The sequence below is a fragment of the Apteryx rowi genome, unplaced genomic scaffold (genome assembly GCF_003343035.1).
Source record: "Apteryx rowi isolate R43461 unplaced genomic scaffold, aptRow1 scaffold_230, whole genome shotgun sequence".
NCBI lineage: Eukaryota > Metazoa > Chordata > Aves > Apterygiformes > Apterygidae > Apteryx > Apteryx rowi.
In genome coordinates this window covers 1,219,341-1,236,513 of record NW_020448642.1, presented here as the reverse complement: position 1 = coordinate 1,236,513, position 17,173 = coordinate 1,219,341, and the positions used below count along the sequence as shown (strand labels likewise).

Here is a 17,173-nt window from a genome sequence, read left to right as displayed (position 1 = left end):
CTTCTCTGGAGATATTCAAAACCTGCCTGGATGCAATCCTGTGCAATGTGCTCTAGGTGACCCTGCTTGAGCAGGGGGGTTGGACTAGATGATCTCCAGAGGTCCCTTCCAATCTCAACCATTCTGTGATTCTGTGATTCTAAGAGATTTTAGATGTATTACTAATCACAAAGCTTGGAGACTGGCAGCAGTTAGCTTTTAAAAACCCATTCTAACAATTTAATGAGATTGCAAACATAGTTCAGAGGAATTTTCTCTCTTTTGCATGGGGGGAGGAGGGAATGAAAACCTTTTCCACCAAAAGCTCTGTGAACCACTGCTCACAGTGTGCACAGTACATGGGCTGCATATAGGATGTCAAATCCAATGTCTGGCCTTTCGGTCTTTTTAATGGTTTGGAGTATAATGGGTGCAGTGAACTCAGGATCAGTGATGGGTGATTCACAGCAAGAGCGAATGGCAAGTTACAGAATGTTTTCCTAACTGTTTTATGAACTCTTTGACAAAAAGCTATTAGCAGTATGAAGTAAAAACCTGTTTGATTAAATGCTAAAAAATGTCACTTTCTTCTACTGGTTATTTTGATAACACTGATATCTCTAGCCAGTTGTGTTAGTGGGCTCCTTTGCTGGTGGCCACCTCAAAGGCAGGCAGGCTCCCAAGGAAGGAGGGARAGGAGAGGGAGTTTTTAGATTCCATCTGGAGGCACTCCTGGAGGCAAAGACCAAGTTCTCTGACTTAAAAAGAGCTGGGATTTAGTATAGAAAGTCAAATATTTATCAAACACCAAAAAGCCTTTGCATTCACCTACTCTGATCTTCCAGCTAGCATCAGCCCTGAACTTCTCCTGGTTCTCAGTTGAAGTCAAGCACATTTTTAGAGGAAAATAGTTACATCTTGATTTTTTTAAAAAAACTTTGAGTGATGGACAGGCTACCAGAAAACCTGTTCCAGTATCTAAGGGCATGAACAATTAAAGTCTTGCACTTTTTTATTTCTGGCCTGCATTTGTTTACCTTAAGGTTCCTCCCACAATTATACCTCCTGTTATACTGCATGGCTTTCTATCTAGAGTCTTCTTCTGTATATAGATAAATATATATTATATAGATACGTAGCAAGGTGAGATTTGATCAAGACATAGAACTCCTGATATCTGTGTTTAAAGCTTATTYTCCAGTCCTTCATTTGTTCTTATGGCTCTCCTCTGAATGCTTTCTTGTCTATTAACCTCCATTAACCTCTTTCCACAATTGTGAGCATGAGAATTAGTCAAGGATAATAGCAGAATAGCAGTCACATCCCATAGAAAATACGGAGGCAAAATAATCTCCTTGCTGCTGCCCTGTATTCCTCCGTTGCTCAGCGTGGGATCATGCTATCTGTTTCAGCTGGTTGCTCTGGAGATCCTGTTCAGTCGATGGTCCACAGTGATGACCAATTTCTCGTCAAAGCAGCTCTTTCCTGGACACAGGATCTCAGCCTGCAAGTCTGGCCCGCAGCCTTTCTTTCTAGATGACTGATTTCATGTTTTTGCTTCTTTGCCTTCAGTTTTGCAAGTATCTCCAGTGTTGTGCCCTGGGGGTCTCTCTTCTCAAATGCTCCCATTCCCTATTCTTTGGATTATTTGCGTACTTGGATCAGTGTAAGTTTTTATATCTCCATTTCACTGATAAAAATGTTGCAGAATGAATGTGGATGCCTGTGAGAATCTGTTAAAAAGCCACCTGTTCAGTTATGATTTCCTGCATATAGGACCTGTACTTATCATTTTGAATCTGGTGTTCAGTTTTGATTCTTCTTTCCTCTTATTTTTAACAGTCAAACTTGTAATATCAAACTTGTAATTTGCTGGGCAAATTTGATTTTCTGTAACTGTGTTAACTGCCATTAGTTATCTGCTCTACTTTTTAATTCTATTAACTATCATCTCCTCTATTAGCTATTCAATTATTTTGACTGGGATTGCTGCCTAGATGATGGTTTAATATTTATTTATTTTAACTTCCTTTAAAAAGCATTGGCACAATATTAAGTTTCTTCCCACCCTTTGGAACTTCTCTAATATTCAATGAGTTACTGAAAATTGGCATATTGTCCGATCTGTAGAACTCCTTGACCAACTCTTTTTGATCTTTGGATGCAATTTTTCAGGATTAGATTATTTTGATTTTTTTATTTTGTTTAGATTTAGCTATTCAACACTGTTCTCAGCTATGTTTCAAATGAAAAGCTTCTTAGCAGCCTCTGATTTAAGTATACCATCTGGCTTTTTGTGCTAATTGAAACTTAGCAAGGAGCTTTTGAACAATAACTTACTAAAGAAAAGATGCAGAAGGTTTCTAGAACCAAGTTAGAAAACTGAGCAGTAATTCAAATAAAGTTATCTGATCAGAAGCCATAAACAGAACATTTGGCTAATCCCACTGAGGAATAATGAATCTCCAGAAGCCCTGTACTGCCAGACAAAGTCACCTGGTAGAAATCTGCTCATATGTCCTTGAAGAGGCTTAAACATAGTCTTGTATTTCAGAAATGTCTTCACTGGCTTACTGGAAATACAAAATATCCAACTTGCTTAATGACAAAGGTAAATCAAGGCAGAAAGATTCTTTGCTCTAAGATAGCGTTTCCAATGTGAGAGACGGAGAAGTGCCAACAGAAGGGAAGGGTGGAAGAGGTTGTGCTTGATTTAAAAAAAATCATGCCCTGCCTCAGAGGGCAGAGTGGTCCAGAGGTTGCACTCCAGGAACGGATGGACAAACAGAAGAGGAGTTCAGGAGATACTCTAGCCTCACAGCTAACTTCCCACAGAGAAGGGGGAGTCGCGAACAACCAGGGTTGAAACGTAGGTGAATGACTCTATTGTCAGCACTGGCAAGCCCTGAGGGTGCATCTGAGCCTGCAGTTTTTTGGATTAGCAGGACAGGAACTGCTACAAAGCCATGGGGGCAAATGAGCATATCTAAAAATGAAATCATCTGGCAAAGGACTTACCTAGACGGGAAACTCACTGAATGTAACCTTGGTGAATAATTACCCCTCTCTACCGGAGCCAGACTAACCCCCACATAGATGCTCTGCTCTAGGACAAAAGGGACTCTGTTTTGAGATCGTTTCTGCATGGGGACAGTGTGGAAAGCTCTCCTGCTGCAGAAGCTTAGGTTGGCCTCACCTCTTAGGGTACCTTCAGGAGCAGAGCTGGGCTAACAAGTGCCTGCCCAGGACCACCCCACAGTGGTGCCAGCAGTGCTGAAATTATCAGGGAACTGATGCTGGAGAAGTGCTTGGGGTTTTTTACTGGTGGTTTTTAAGTCTGGGGAAGCCTCTTAAGAGAGAATGTGAGAGCCTCATCAGCCAATTTCCCCTTCTGAAGAAATCTTAGTGGGTTATAACCTTTCCCCCTCTACCAGGGTGTTCCCGCTGATCTTCCATCTCTCTAAGCCAAACAGCTGTACGACTACCTGCAGTAAATAAAAGCGGCTATTAAAGAGCCTGGCAGCAGTATCTGTTTTTGTGTTTCGGTGAGAAACAGGTGGAGATAAAGCCTCCAACTCAGACAAGCAGGGCCAGCTGAGCGCAGTGGGTTTCTGCGCTGGGTGGGTCCCCTCCCGTCCCCAGCTGTGTGGAGAAGGAAAAGAAGTAGAAATGYCCCTAAGCGCAGGAAAATGAGGGCTGCACGGGACCCGTCACCCCGGGGTGCTCCCGGGGGCCCCTCCGGAGAGTTTGCCTCCCTCTCCTGCGGTGATTGAAGGGGAAACACGTCACACCACCTGCCTCTTTCCCGAGCCCTCTGACGTGCTGCTCTCGCCGCAGTGAGCTGCAGGTCAGGCACCTAGTGCAGAGGGGTAAAGAGGTGGCGAGGCAGAGAGGGAGAGCATCCTTTTTGGCCGTGTGGCATTACCTCAGCTTCCTCCCCCGGGTCGGACAATGAAGGAAAGAATTTGTTAAAGGCCTTGTTAGCTAGAGTGCTTCTGCGTTTTCTACATAGTAACAACACATCAGTGGAGTAAAACTTCTGCAGCCTGAGGTAAATTTGTTGGTTTTTATAAAAAGCCCGGTTTTAAAGACAAATCGATCTCAGAAAATAAAGAAATTAAACTTCTGTCAGTCAGCCCTTTCCTCCTCTTGCCCAGAYAACTTTTGAACGCGTTGACTAATTCCACCCATGTAGGTATTAAGCTCCTACTGACTTTATCCAAAGAGATGTTGTGATGAGATCAGGTGCCACCCCAGCTTTGACAGAAACAGCAGTGGGTGCTCAACCCTTGTCAGCCATCAGAGAACCCACAGTGGCACTTTCCTTCAGGAGGTGAGCCATAGGACAGACGATTCCAATGGCCCTACCACACTCACACAACTACTGCCTTTTTCTTCGTGTGTCCCATGTCACTGTAATTCTTAATGAGAAACATGCACAATGGAATGATTTCATGCTGGTCACCGTTATTTTGTGCTATTACTTGGACCTGAAAATAAATCTGTGTTGACCCTTTTTCAGTAAAGCAGAACTTATTATTGAGAAAGGTTTTGATAAAGGTATTGAGAAAGGTCTTGACAGTCTCTGGGAAGTGCATGTCTCAGCCTTCCCTTTGTAAACATGGTTGGTGCCTGTTGATGCTTATGCTATAGCAGTCTACAACTGAAATGCTCTTGGTGAGGTGGTTGGTGTGGTCCTGGTCACACTGAAAGTAGGCAGCTTCCGCTCTTCTGCTCCAGCAGGAGCTCTTTTGGGGGGGGGCAGTGGGAGGGCTTGCTTTGCTGACCAAAGCTGACCTATCATCTGCAAGATTTTGGAAGAAATGCTGTTCTGCAGTATTACAAATCAGATTTAATCTCTTTAACGAGGACTAAGGAAATTSCACAGGTGATGTTTGATAGTGTTCGCATAGACTATAAACCCTGGGCATGTACTGACTGGACGGTAGAAATTCAATATTTAGATTTGCATCCCAAAAAAAAGAAGGAAAGAGAAAGATAGGCGCTCAGATCATAGGTATCACAGTCCCAAACACCCTCATGAAGATCCCTCACCCTCAGGCTGATCCATTTATTTTTCAGGAGAAGGTTTAWCCAGGTTTAATTTTCCTATTCTATAGAAACTCTAATTTGTAAAACACCTCGACACAGCAACTGTAAAAGTCCTGTGGACAAACACCAGCTACCCTTTGTCCAGGTGCCTTGTCAAAAAGATGGAGGGCTCGTGTAGGCACCGTTTTAGGAAGGTGGTGTGTTGGTGTGAACGACCTACATTGCTCGCCTGCCACCTCTCTCCAGCTGAGGAGGAAAGGGGGGATGAGGCTCTCCGAAGGCACTGTGTCCCTCTCAGGACAGACGCAGCCTGGCTGCGATCCTGTGCCCTCCCCACTGGCCATGGACGCTGCTGCACCRGAGGAGCATCACTTCAGTCGCACTGCCTTCGTCTAATCTCCAGCACGACTGACGCTCATATGCAAATGGCTAAGGTAGTTAAGCAACAGCACCATTAAAAGTGTTTTCTTGCTCTTTCTGTAACTTATTTAAAGGAAACTGACATTTCTTTTTATCTTGATGTAGCAGATTCGCTTTAACCCTGAGGTATGTTGCTTCCAATTTACTAAAACTTCTGTGTATACCTAATGTATTCTTTCAAAGATAACTTTCAAAGTGTAGATGTCAGTTCAGTTACCACCAAAGCAACAAAATCCAGTGTTTCAGTTTTCCCGTGTAGGTTTTATTAAGTCATTAATTGTGCTGGTGCCAGCAGGGTATCCTTGCAGATTTAAAGAACAAAGGCAGTTATTTTGTAATATGCACATTCCAGGACATTTAAATTATTGACCAAGTATGTAAATAATTGATGGCTCACAAACATATCAGTGTAAGAGCCCTGGAAAGCATTACATTCATTTGCCAGGGAGATGGTGGGGTCAGGACTTCTGTAAAGAATAATGATTCATTCTTTCCTTCCTGACTCGAATGCCATTATCCTGCTCAGCCATATGAACAACACATTTAGACCTGAACCAAGGAATGAATCCTTGACACATGCACTAAGCATGAGGAACATTGTGTAAAGGTGCGTTTTAGCCATAACACGAGTCTGTTTTTATGTACCATCCTGGCCCCAGACTAAAACAGCGGTGGAAGTGAGGAAACCCTGTGGATTTCTCAAAGAAGAAAAGCAGGAGTTGGCAAAAAAAAATAAAAAATAAAAATAAAAAAATCTGTATATAGTAAGGAAAACAGCCCTATATGTGATGGCCTCACTGAGGCTGCTCTCGTCCCTCCCACATGCCCACGCAGCTCTGCCCAGTGGTGCAGAAACCAGCGGCATTCACAAAATCCAAGAATAGCAGGGGTGGGAGCTGTGGCAGGGACTCAGCTGCGTGCCAGCGGCGTGTGGGGTGATCCCTTTTGGAGGTCTTAGGGGAGACTGTGAGCGAGGTAGCATTGATGAACTACGAATCCACAGCACCATTTCTAAGCAAAAGTCTATGCTGCACAGTTTAGAAACAAGCAAGTATTTATGAAGTGCACTACCAGGATGTAGTATCCAAAAGCATATAGGTCACTGGAGGGGTAAAAACCTGCTCTGCCTGGCTTCTGGAGTGGGAAATTCATCCTCTTTCCTAACAACTCTTAGCTGCTGTTGGAGCTGTGATTCCGGTTTTGCCCACATAAATCCTGAAGCACATTTTAATTCAGTTTAGACCATCAAACTTTGAGGCTGGTGCTTTTCTTCACCTGGCTTTTGCCACAGGCTTGCTGACCTTTTTTCCATAAACCAGGTTTAGCCCAATGCCTAAGATGGAAGAAAGGGGACATGGGAAACATGAGAGGGAATGGATGACCAAGAAGCAGAGGTGCTAGGGGATGACTAAAAGTGACCTGAACTCCCATGGGAAGTGGAGTGCTCCAGTAAAGAGGGTAAGAAAAGCGAGGAAAGACCAGTGGGAAGCCTAGAAGATAGACCATCAAACGAGGCTAGAAATCTTTCATTAGAAGGAAAATACGTTTCCTTCCTTGCCAAATGAGCAAAAGGAACAATTTAAAGGTCAGAAACAGCATGGGGAGGTGAACTGTAAAGAAAGAGCTTAAGGCTCTTGTGGAAGAAGACAGTATCTGCAGGAGAACTATAACCAGGAGCAGCCTACGAGGATGTGCAGTCTGCAGGCTGTTCAGTGCTCACTCAGAGGGGAGGAGTGTGGCCATCCCTCTCCCTTATGGGTCGTCTTTTCTGAGCATTAGTTTTTCTCCTCTTAATTCCCTCGAAATTACCTCCACCTTTTCTTTTAAGTGCAACACCCCAAAATGAACATCATATAGTAGTACCTTGGGGCTGAGAAGAGTGGGATTGTTCCTTATGTCCCTCACAAACAGTATTCCTCCAACTGTGACCCAGGCTTATACATCTTTATGCTACTGATGCATAAGTGAGTTTGAACCCATTTTAACCCCTAGGTCTTTTGCCAGTCAGGTGCTCCTCATTTTGTATTTGATTTTTTTTCCTTCTGCAGTGTAGTATTAGCACTTGTCTTTACAGAATTTCTTCATAATGATTTTATATCTTCTCTCCAAGTTATTACTGATCKCTTTCAGTTCTGACCCTGTCTTCCAAAGCATTTACAACTTCCAGTTTGGTGTCACCCACTCTGTACTTTTTCCCCATCATTTAGTTGTTAATGAAAATATTGAGTGAGAGAACAGATACCACCAGGACTCCACTTGATAGTCTCCCAATCTGACAGTGACTCATCAGTAACTACTGTGCTAAAAGCAGTTTTTCAACTCCTTGTGCCCATGTACCCATATCTAATGCTAGACCGTGTTTCTAAAGCTTGTTTATGAGAATGTAATGTGAGATGGTTCTATGGTTCTACGTCAGGTCTGTTGCTTCCCCTTAGTCCACAAGGTTAATTATCATGTCAGAAAAGGACATTAGATTAGTATGACAAAAGTTCATTACAAAACCAATCCATTTGGGCTCTTTGTTTAATTCCTTTGTTATCTTCTAGGTACATACAGATTGATTGTTCTGCTGTCCTTCTGGGATCCAGGTCAGTCTGTTCTGTAATTCCCAAGTCCTCCTTTCAATTTGCCTTCTTCAGAGCCCTTCCATATGCAAAATAGTTTGTAGTGGTTCAGAGCTCTCATACACATGGCATTATGTAATAAAACACACACATGTGCACCCACCTGACCTTGGGGCATGGTGGTGTGACATCCCTGATTCTTGTGAGAGTTTCAACAATTGCCAAACCTTTCCTAACCCTGGGAAGGTCAGTGATTGCTTGGAGCAGGTAATCCACTTACAGATGAGAAATAACCTCTGGCAGAGAGATGTGAGAAAGAGGGAGGGGAGAATTAGGCCTCTTAATGGCAGCAGTGTTTTTGATTAGCTTACGTTAGCATGGTATATAGGAAAGCCACTAAAAAAACACCAGCTTTTTTGAGAAAGTAAGTCTTCTTTTCAGCAGTCTTTCTTTGCCAAGAACTGTTTGTAGATACAAAATGAGAAGTATGATTTAAACCTTCCTTTCCAGAGATTTTCAGTTCTGGAGGATGTTGAATCTCTCTGTTCTTCAGTAGCTTATTTTCTCAGTCCTGGTTACAGATGGTGTCCAGAAATCCTCAAAGTCAAGGAACGTGACTGTGTTTGGGTTCCCTCAGGGATGCCGATTCCTCCTAGAAGTAGTGATTCAGCTGGGAGCAGACATTACTGAAGAGAACTGCAAGTGTATCGGGGGTGAAGGTAATAACATATTTAACCCCTTTAGAGAAACTGAGGTAATAAGCAAATTTGCAGCCAGCTAGCTCTGCCATACTTCTGAAGAGCTTTTCTTAATATGAAGTGCTCTAATACATACATAATAAATATTTTCAGAAAAAATGAAAATAGATGTCACCAAATGTGTGTCTGAACGTTAACTTGTTAAGTCTAAGTTAGTTGCCCTAGGCTTTATTTACATCAGTGGAGAGAAACAGCCCCTCTGGAAGGTAATTCATCAGACCTACTGTAGTTACATCTCTGGATGAGTCATTTTCTTGAGGTACCTGTTGCTGTCTATTGAGTATAAGTGGAGCTCAGGATGACTTGGGTTACTTTATGATGTTCTTGTTAGATAAGATGAATGCCAACCAGTGTAAGCTGTTCATCAAGAATGTCTGATCTTGGTTTAAGAAAATACTTAAGAGTTTTGGGGTTATTTCAGTCTTTGCTTGAAAAAATACAGTACTAGCATTAATAGAAGAGCCATAGAAAGCCAAGTTAATACCCTCTAGCTGGAAGCTGTTGAGCCTAGGAGGCTTCAGGAATATTCAAATTTCATTCTTCTGAAAGGCAAACTAATTACCATCATCAATTTTAATGTTACAAAGCATCGAACAAATGCAAAAGCATTCAAAGTTTAGCCATTTGTGCTTTGCATTCAGTGCAGAAGCAGCTTAACATTTGTTTGCCTAATCTTTTATGCCTATTTTATTGTCATATGTTGTTTGACATTCAGGAAATAACACGCTGTTTTAATCAACAGTGCCGGATTGCATTAAAACTTGATGGCCCACGGCTTAATGGCAAAACTAAGCAATTAAAACTGTGGCGTAAGTAATACTTGGAGGCAAGTTCTGGTAAGATCTGCTCTGCAAACAAAGGAACTTCCAGGACTTATCAACCCAAGCCCAGGCACAGAGGCAGAGGAGCCGGTTGCGTTGTTTTCTTTTGTCTTGAGCTGTGTAATAAGCCCACCAGTAACTGGACCTCCAAATAGTCATGGATAACATAGCACAGTGCTGCAGGTACAGCCCATGGTGATGACAGCAGTGAGACTGTTGCCTAGCTCACCAGACAGGACACTTGTTTGGCCCATGGGCCTGTAATTGGAATAAATAACACTGAGAAGACCTTTATTACTAAATATCTAAGCTGCTTCCACTGCAAGCAGAAGAGGAAAACTCTGCTCTGAACAGCCCAACAACAGACTGATAGGTATCTTGTGTCTCTGAGGAGTTAATGGGAGAATTTTGATTACACCTGAGAAGAAAATCCGTATTGAAATAGCCTAGTGCGAGATAGGTTTCCTATTGTGTTCTGAACCCTCTTCTCTCACTGTTATAGGTTATCTAATACATTGGGGGTGAAAGCTGTGTTAAACTTTAGCTTCACTGCCATGTCTGATATAAAGCATGTTTTAGACTATTTATATTTATATTTGATATTCTATATGCCAGCATATAGAATAAAGTGAAAAAACAGTTCTGGTACCTTAAATGGACATTATCTTCCTGGAAATGTGTGTAATCTGCACACTCGTATGGTACAGGTCTCTTGGGTTTGCYTGTTGATATGCAGCAGTTAGAAAAAGAATCCTCTTGAGAAGGAAAGGGGTTGTGCAATTTTTGCTCTGCTTTTTATAATTCCATCTTGCAGGTTTGGAAATGTTTGAAAAAACAAGCTTTGAAAAAAACAAAGTCCTTTGAAGGAGTCTGGATGTGAGGTGACACAAAGATAGCTCTCTGAGGACAGCATGTGATAGAGCTATGAAATTTGGCCAGCTCTTAGAAAGAGCAGAGAGAAGCAAGGCTAGATCAGCAATGTGCTGAATGATGCCTAGCACATCTCTGGGGCTACATTTCCACCAGCAAATTGAACAGCGCACTTAGAGCCCTTCCTTTGTGAAACGTTATCATATTACTTAATAGAAAAGCACTCTCTGTAATGTTTTTAATCCCTCTATAGAATTCAATATATATTCATATTGCTTCTGAAAAATGGCTTTTAAAGACTGTAAAGATAAGGCATGCTACTGCTTTGTAGCACAGCAGCTTTAGCCTCCTGCTTGTTCTGCCCCTACACAGCTGCATAAGGCACTTCCTCAGGGCCGTCTCTGAAGGAGCTCACTCATTTCTTTTAGTTAGCAAAATGATTTGAACTGGGGAACAGATCACAGCGTATGAGAGTTAAGGAAAAAAAAAAAATCTGAAGCAAAGTGTGCTCTTGTTCATACAATGCTTGCTTCCAACCATATCTTCCTGACCTAAATGGAACTAAATTTTTGTTTTTTTAAAAGGAATACTGCGACTGCATTTGCAACACAAGTGCAAAAGAAAACCTGTGATCCATACCCCTTTCGCTGTTCACTGTAGAATGACTAGGGGCAGAGGAGCAGATATTTATCACTGCACCCAAATCTGACCCTATGCTACTTATACTGGGAATTAGAAAAACATCCTTAAAGTCTTCTTTGAGATATTGTTCTTGGTCTAGGGATAAATTAAGTGAATTTAGGTCTTACATGGTACTYCTCAGCTGTCTTGTAAAAACAGCATTTTTCTGTATTAAACTATAATAAATATTACAAGTGGCAGCAACAATCTGGTCCTTCTTCCCATTTCATTTCTTCGTGGGATGTCCCGTGCTTTGTCCTCTGCCTGTCCGGTTGTTCCTGCTGGCTAACAAATAGGGAAGGAAGAACCACATCTCTGATGTTTATGGCCTCTCAGAGGCTCAGCCCTGATCAGGGAGTTCTAGTATATCTGAGGAAAGGAACTTTAATCATCATTCTCTTCCCATCTGAACTAGAGACACTCCATAGTCAATCTTTAATTTCTGTATTTCATATCAGAYGGACAAAAGAGAAACCAGCTGGTGTGATAAGGTAATTAGATACTGAAATTTAAAGCACAAAGATCCTTCACCTTGTCACTCTGTAACAGCAGAGATGAGAAGCAGCCATGGCAAAGCCAACAWTTACCTGAATAAAAAGATTGCCTTGGCTGCAGTAGTGTTCATGTGTTATATTGTTCCTTGTACAGAAACTCATCCAGGAAAGAAACAAATGAATTAGAAGACAAAAATAAATGCATTTACCTAGCAACTAACTGGATGTATTCCAGTACTTGCTGAACCCCTGTGGAGCAATTCATATTGCTTTGTAGTGGAATCTATCTAAAGACCTTTTTCAACTGTAGATGTGGTGTTTGTGAGACTGAAACTGGTGAACCATATCATGCTCTGTTCCTGGAGACCTTTCTGCTTCTGAAATCAAAAGAAAAATTAATGTGTTTTATTATTTTCTGGTCCCTTTCATACACCAGTATGTCTTCGATCAAATAATTTAGATGCTTCTCAAGTGAAGCTGGCAAAGGTTTCAGAGTGGGAGAAACTATATACTTGTGTGTGCAGGTTTGTTACCAGGACATATTCCAAAAAATAACCCTGCTAATTATCATCTGAGATAAGGTCTACATCATCTGGCTTAAGTTAATCATAAACTGGATTCTACTGGGTTGATTTCTGCCTTTCACAATACCACACACACAAAAAAAAAGCCAAATAGAAAACACGTTTGTAGTTCAGACCAAAGTTTTGATGGGAAATGATTAAAGGTCTCTGTACTGAGAAGGGCTGTAGTGCTGACCGCTCCTGTGAATGCAGGACTGCAGTCAGGCTTTGCCCAGTGATCTAAGAAGGCTGCCTTGTAAATGGCCTGATAGCATCGATTTTTGCTCTGAAACCTTTTAGATGACCATCCTGGTAACTAAGTAGATTCCAAGAAAGGCAAAAAAAAAAAGAAAAAAAAAAAAGAGCCCACAATGGTAATTGGAGAGTTATTCAAGCAAGAATGGGAAAAACAGACTGAAAGCATTGCTAGAAAAATATTGAATGATGTAACTGAGAGAGAGCTAGTGAGTGGTAAAGCTGATGTAACAAAAATGATGGGAATAGACATGTCTGAAAATACTTGAAATTTATGATGTTCTCACACTTTCTTTTATACTCTAAAGCATCATGATTAACACTCAAAACAGTCTGGCAGGTTTAAATTTTAAATGGAGCTGGCTTAGAATTATGAATAAGGCCATTAAGTATTGCCTTAATAACCTTTTATTGCACAGAACAACTTTTATAATTGCAGAGGGGAAAAGAACCTCAGGTATTTGCATGTGAGTAATTGATGGACAATTTACAATGTTTGTTTTCTCTTTTCCAGGGAGAAATGAAATTTTTCTCTAATGGGATTTTCTGAAGCCAGTCCCATTGATCGAGATTGTTGTGCAGAGCTTAAAAAGTAGCCAGCCAGGTTGAACCTCGTAAGAAGAAGATCACAGAAATTCTGGGGTAAGAAGCATGGTTTTAGTTTGGGCTAAGGAGACTGTGCACACTTTCTGCTGCTCTGTGGGGCTGCCAGCTCCACTGGTCTTACTGGTATTGCACATTGTGCTTCATTCTAGTATTGCAATAACCCACCCACAAAGCCTGAATACCAGATATTCCTGGGGATTAGGAAATGAGAAATAGGCCCAAGAGAGAGTTCTGGAGAAAATATGACTGCACTTTCTGACTTTTACGTGGAGAAATAAAGATTCCCACTGACATCAGCTGCTGTTGAATCAGTCAGCACTACTCAGAACGGGAGGGACTGTTTGATTGGCATCATCTTGGCATTGGAAAGAGGGAGGTTTAAAAGTGGCAGCAATGGAGATTAGAGGAAAAGGTAAATTTTAGGGGGAAAGAAAGCACATATTGTATTCTTTATTATTATTATAATTATTCTAATAATAATAATTATGATTACAGGATTATTGCTTAAGAGAATTACTTTAAAAATACATGCTTTTAATTAGTATTTCTTGTCAGTGTGAGATTTTCTTTCTTCCTTAAGGCTCTAAATCAGGAAACAAATAGCTAACTTGAATCACATGTACAGTTCTATAAAGACCCATCCTCCTTGATGGGAAGCAGTAACCCTGTCATTAAAAATCATCCTGATATTGATTATCAAAAATGAATGCATAATTCAAGGATTGATTGGAGTGAATCAGGAACGCCTTTGACCTGAGTTGTGCTGGAAATCTGATTTGATCCTTATAATGGTCCCTACAGGCTTTAGAATCTGTTGTTGGGTTTCGCTTTCCACTCCAGGCTCCTTCAGGTCAAGGCTAATTTGTATTTTACTGGTGCTACCCATGCAGTCTTTGTTTGTGGATAAATATTATGGGTTTTATTAGCCTAGCAGCTTTCACAAGCACTAAATGGTTCTTAATGTTTTAATTGACTTTGGCCAACAAATAAGAAAGCAGAAAAGAAACTGGAGGCATCAGGCAAAGTAAGTCAGAGATACCAGTGTTAAGGTTCCCCTAAAGCCGATGGATTTCTTAAAAACAATACTTGGGTCGAATAGTTTGAAACAGTGCAGTTCAGAGGCGGCAAAAGGTGAAGAGCGCATAATGAAAAGGCACATTTCTATCTGTGTTGATAGAAATGATATTTGGTAAGGCACAGAGCAGAAACTTCACATTCTTCTGAAATGTGCAAGTGTCAGGGACTGGGGAGTTTATTCTGTCCATAGTGCTTTCTGAAGAAGCTCAGCAATGAAGTAACTGTGATGTATGACCTATTGTTTATAGCCTCATCRGCATTTGGAGGAAGGTTATAAATACCACACCAATTTTTGAAGGTGTTTCAGAGGAGRCCTGGTAAATTACAGATAAATAGACCTGCAGTGCCTGTACCAGGCAAAACAGTAGAAACAGCACTAAAGAAAAGGATTAGTGCACACATGGTATGATATATAGGGGAAGAGCAAACACCACAAAAGCTTATTTCTCACAAACATGGAGCTTTTCTTCTGAAGAGGTCAACAGGCACACTAATATAGGATATCCAGGTTAGATCACCAAAGGGGCGTGCAACAAAGATCTTAAAGAAACAAAGCTGCTATGGATATTAATTCTCATAGATCTATAACCAGCTAAATGAAGAGGGAAGAGAAATTAGGAGTCATGGCCTGTTTTCACAGTGGAGGAAGACCAACCAGCAGAAGCTTATACAACTTGATGCTGGGGAGGGCTGGAATTCAATAATGTCAGTAAAGGGGCTGAACAAGCAAAGTGACCAAACAAGCAGCCAGGTAAAGGTATGGGCCAAATGTGAAGGAYGTCCTAATGCTGGGTGATAAAACAGCAGATGAAGTTCAACATAGATAAACGTAAAGTGAGGGCAAAAAGCCAGTTTTAACTTTACAGTGATGGACTCCGAGCTGCCTTTTTCCATGGAGAAATGAAGCATTGGGGTAATCATAGCCAGTGCTAGGAAACCTGGGAAGGGTGTGCTAAGCCCCTTCTGTTGTTGTATAGCACTGTAGTGCTCCAGCACCATGAAAAGGTGTAACAGAAGCAGAAAAAGCAGAGAAGAGGGAGTGAAGGTGTGAAACCAAAGGGGAAATAACCAAATAGACTAGGACTCTTCAGCCTAGTAATGAGGTGACTCATGGAGGGTCTGACAGAGATCTATAATATTGCTAGTGGTTATAAAGAAGAGGGTTAAGGAAAAACTGCTTATTGTAACTTGCAACACAATAAATAGGAGTCCTCAAAGGATATTAGCGTGTGGCATATTCCAAACAAATGGAACAAATCACTTTTAGGAAACATGCAAATATGCTGGGGAACCTCTGACACAGGACGCTGCGGAAGTTAGAAGTTTACATTTGCACTTAAGAGACATAAAAATAGTGAGTGTGGTTTGCCTCTGGTTCTCACTGGAGATTCAACCTGATGGAGAACAAACCTTGGACGAGAGTGAGCGCATCCAGACCATGTCACCTCTAGTTATGACTTGCTGGGATTGGCATCACCGTAACAGACCTTATACTGTATGTGGTTAAGAGGATAATTTCCCCGTGATTGCCATGGCATTCCATTTGACGAGTACTGCATAGCATGCCTCTAGCACTGACGTTTTAATATATTCACTTTGGTAAGTGAACTGTCCATCAGCTTTCACAGACTGAGGTAAAAAATCTCAGCTTTTTTTTTCTCCTTGCTAAAGCAAAGAGGTTATAGCATATAAATTCCGATAATAAACCGTTTCTGGAAAAGTGTGCAAGAAGATAAGATGCGAAGCTGAATAAAGAAACAGAATTCTAAATGGCTTTTGTTTTGCCCCTTGCAAATCTGTGGTGAGATCCCTTTTTATGTATAAAATAAAATAATAAAAGATACAGTAGTGCTTTAACAAGATACCCTCAGACGTGTTCTACACTAAAATAATTCTGAGCTACAGCAACAAATACTTGAACTAGCCTTGATATTTAAGTGCTGCCATGTTACATTTCTGAATATTTCCAGTGGAGCAGCCTGCAGCAGCTGAAGAAAATTGTTTAGCCTAAATATGAATTTCACCAAATGCTTTAATGGAAGTATATTTTTTGATTCCTTGTCTTCACCTCTATAATCTGCATAGGCAATGGAAAACAGCACTGAAGAAACTCATGTGCTTTTTTCCTTCCACTCTTTATAGTGTTCAGTTTCTGACTTTTTTTGGTTATTAGCTGCTATTATTATGAAGCATGCTACCGCCTAAAAAGGAAGACAGATGATGAAGTGGTGAGAGCCATAACTAAAAGTCAGATATCTTAGAGCATACACGTACATTAGCCTAACTAATGGAGATAGCAATAAYCATCTAAGTACAACTGTACGAAGTTCAGCCTGGACTGATTTAGCCTGTGCTTGTAGGTGACTCCTGCACACATCAACTACCTAAATCACCTCATTTAAAGCTTCCTTGGGCATTGCTGCTTCTTGGAAGACCAACACACAGATGTAATCTCAGCTGAAAATACATAGCTAGAAGTAAAGCCATGTCCCTGGGGAATCCTGTAGCCTTTCTCCTTTAGTGACCCCATATACAGCCAAGCTTTGCTGCAGAAATAGCACCCTGGAATTAAAATCCTGATTCAATGATAGGGCCATAATTTCACCAGCTTTGGCAGACAGACTGCATGCGTTATATGAACAGCTGCTGCAGACAGAAAAAGGAGGATGCTTGGTGCTGTAAGGAATGACTGGGTGTTGAGAAGGTGCTCATCTTTCTGCTGGAACGACAACAGAGAAGTAGTCCTGGCTAGGGTTTAAGAACATTTTTTATTGTAAAAACAAAATAGTTTTCCCTGTGAACGTTTGCATAACTTCCAGCAGTCCAGGAAGACTGCAGAAAACAACTAAGAATATGGGGTTTGAAGCCTCATATAGAACTGTTAGCTGCAAATGATAGTCATAGTGTTGTCCGTGCTGCAACATAAGTTTGAGTTATGCATCCCATTTGTGACATATTTTTGTCTTTTTTCCAATACTTCTCCAGTGTTTCATATGAGATCAGTGTTGAAATTCTCTCTCCTGAGATGCCTGC

General features: G+C 41.2%; 1 long non-coding RNA gene across 4 annotated transcripts in view; it reads left to right on the top strand.

Moving 5' to 3' along the window:
- The window catches only part of LOC112966048, a 43,328-nt gene that overhangs the window by 8,185 nt on the left and 17,970 nt on the right, over positions 1 to 17,173 (top strand). For 3 of the 4 annotated variants that reach the window (XR_003253482.1, XR_003253481.1, XR_003253483.1), the window contains exons 3-6: positions 6,771 to 6,909; positions 7,998 to 8,039; positions 8,585 to 8,734; positions 12,972 to 13,099. This is a non-coding gene — a long non-coding RNA (uncharacterized LOC112966048). The remainder of the gene's footprint in view (positions 1 to 6,770; positions 6,910 to 7,997; positions 8,040 to 8,584; positions 8,735 to 12,971; positions 13,100 to 17,173) is intronic. The other variant, XR_003253480.1, reaches the window with a different exon arrangement.